The sequence below is a fragment of the Chiloscyllium plagiosum genome, chromosome 39 (assembly GCF_004010195.1).
Source record: "Chiloscyllium plagiosum isolate BGI_BamShark_2017 chromosome 39, ASM401019v2, whole genome shotgun sequence".
NCBI classification, from domain to species: domain Eukaryota; kingdom Metazoa; phylum Chordata; class Chondrichthyes; order Orectolobiformes; family Hemiscylliidae; genus Chiloscyllium; species Chiloscyllium plagiosum.
This window is the reverse complement of record NC_057748.1, coordinates 26710567-26713444: the sequence shown is the minus strand read 5'-3', so window position 1 is coordinate 26713444 and position 2878 is coordinate 26710567.

The following is a 2878-nucleotide window of genomic DNA, read 5'->3' as shown; positions in this document are numbered from 1 at the left end:
CCTTTCAAGTTTCACAACATCTTTCCGATAGGAAGGAGACCAGAACTGCATGCAGTATTCCAACAGTGGCCTAACCAATGTCCTGTACAGCCGTAACATGACCTCCCAACTCCTGTATTCAATACTCTGACGAATAAAGGAAAGTATACCAAACACCGCCTTCACTATCCTATTTACCTGCGACTCCACTTTCAAGGAGCTATGAACCTGCACTCCAAGGAGCTATGAACCTGCACTCCAAGGTCTCTTTGTTCAGCAACATACCCTAGGAACTTACCATTAAGTGTATAGGTCCTGCTAAGATTTGCTTTCCCAAAATGCAGCACCTCAAATTTATCTAAATTAAACTCCATCTGCCATTCCTTAACCCATTGGTCCATCTGATCAAGATCCTGCTGTAGTCCGAGGTAACCTTCTGCACTGTCCACTACACCTCCAATTTTGGTGTCATCAGCAAACTTACTAACTATACTCTTATGCTCAAATCCAAATCATTTCTATAAATGATGAAATGTAGCGGACACAGCACCGATCCTTGTGACACTCTGCTGGTCACAGGCCTCTAGTCTGAAAAACCCTCCGCCACCAACCTCTGTCTTCTACCTTTGAGCCAGTTCTGTATCCAAATGGCCAATTCTCCCAGTATTCCATGAGATCTAATCTTGCTCATCAGTCTCCCATGGAGAATCTTGTCAAACGCTTTACTGAAGTCCGTATAGATCACATCTACCGCTCTGTCCTCATCAAGCCTCTTGTTACTTCTTCAAAAAACTCAATCAAGTTTGTGAGACATGATTTCCCATGCACAAAGCCATGTTGACTATCCCTAATCAGTCCTTTCCTTTCCAAATACATGTACATCCTGTCTCTCAGAATTCCCTCCAACAAAATGCCCACCACCGATGTCAGGCTCACTGGTTCCCTGGCTTGTCCTTACCACCTTTCTTAAACAGTGGCATGTTAGCCAACTTCCAGTCTTCCAGCACCTCACCTGTGATTATTGATGATACAAATATCTCAGTAAGAGGCCCAGCAATCACTTCCCTAGCTTCTCACAGAGTTCTAGGGTACACATGATCAGGGTAAAAACAATGACTGCAGATGCTGGAAACCAGATTCTGGATCAATGGTGCTGGAAGAGCACAGCAATTCAGGCAGCATCGAGGAGCTTCAGCAAAATCGACGTTTCGGGCAAAAGCCCTTATTCCTGATGAAGGGCTTTTGCCCGAAACGTCGATTTTGCTGAAGCTCCTCGATGCTGCCTGAATTGCTGTGCTCTTCCAGCACCATTGATCCAGATCCTACACTCATCAGGTCCTGGGGATTTATCCACTCCTATGTGTTTCAAGACATCCAGCACTTGTTCCTCTGGTAATATGAACATTTTTCAAGATGTCACCATGTATTTCCCTACATTCTATTTCTTCCATGTCCTTTTCCAAGTAAATACTGATGCAAAATATTCCTTTAGTATCTGCCCCATGACATAACGATGTCTCCTTCTTGGACTATCCCCCCACAGGGAAGACAGACCCACCCCCCCGAGGAACCCCGCTTCCTCCCTGAGAGAAAGGTCACACACAGAGATCAGGCCCTCTCCCCTTAGACTCTGCACCCTCACCACGGACCCCACCCCCTCCCTCTGGTAATGTGACCCTTCACTCAGGGAGCGGGCCCCTTCACCTAGGGACTGTATGCCCTTAAAACTTCGACTCTGCCCCCTCATACCCATACCCTCAAGATTGGACCTTCACTTTGGGACACAATCCCCTCTCAGTTGGACTCCAGCCCCAGGCACTGAGTTCCTGTCCTTCACTCAGGGACCACGTCCCCTCACCTGGAACTCCATGTCTTTCCTCTGGGACCAATGACACCTCATTTAAGGAAGTGTCCACGATCTCTCACTCAGGGATCCACTGTCACTAAGGGACCTCGCTCCATCACCATGGGTCTCTGCCCCTTAAACTGGGCCCCCATCTCCTTACCTAGGGACTACACCCTCTTACTCAGGGACCCTGTCCCCTCACTCCTGTACCAGTACCGTCCAGCCTGGACCCTCACTTTGGGACCCGCTCTGCCTCTCACTTGGACCCTGCCCTGTCACCACAGGTCCCTGCCACTTGCCATGGGGCCCATGCCCCCTTACACAGGAATCCCATCTCTTTACCTAGGGAGCATGCCCCTTTTCCCAGGGATCAAGTCCTCTCACACTGGGACCCTGCCTCCACACCATGGATCCCTGCCCCTTATTCAGGGACCATGTCCCCTTACAGAGGGACCCAAGTCTCCATACCTATGATCCCTTCCCCTTATCCAGGGACCACGTTTTAGATTAGATTACATTACAGTGTGGAAACAGGCCCTTCGGCCCAACAAGTCCACACCGACCCGCCGAAGCGTAACCCACCCATACCCTTACACTTGCCCCTTACCTAACACTACCGGCAATTTAGCATGGCCAATTCACCTGACCTGCCATGGGACCTCCCTCGCACTGGGAGCCCACCCCTTTCCCAGAGACCACCCCTTTCCCAGGGCCCATGCCCCCTTACACTGGGAGCACGCACTCCCTCACCATAGGTGGACACACCTCACTCAGGAACAGTGCCTCCTCATTCTTAGACCCCCCCACCCCCCCCAACCCCCCACCCCCCCCATCAAGCTTGGGCCACAGCCTTTTACTGGAAAAGTGCAGCAGGTCAGGTAGCATCCAAGGAACAGGAGAATCGACGTTTCGGGCATAAGCCCTTCCTCAAAATGAGGAAAGTGTGTCCAGCGGGCTAAGATAAAAGGTAGGGAGGAGGGACTTGTGGGAGGGGCGTTGGAAATGCGATAGGTGGAAGGAGGTCAAGGTGAGGGTGATAGGCCGGAGTGCGGT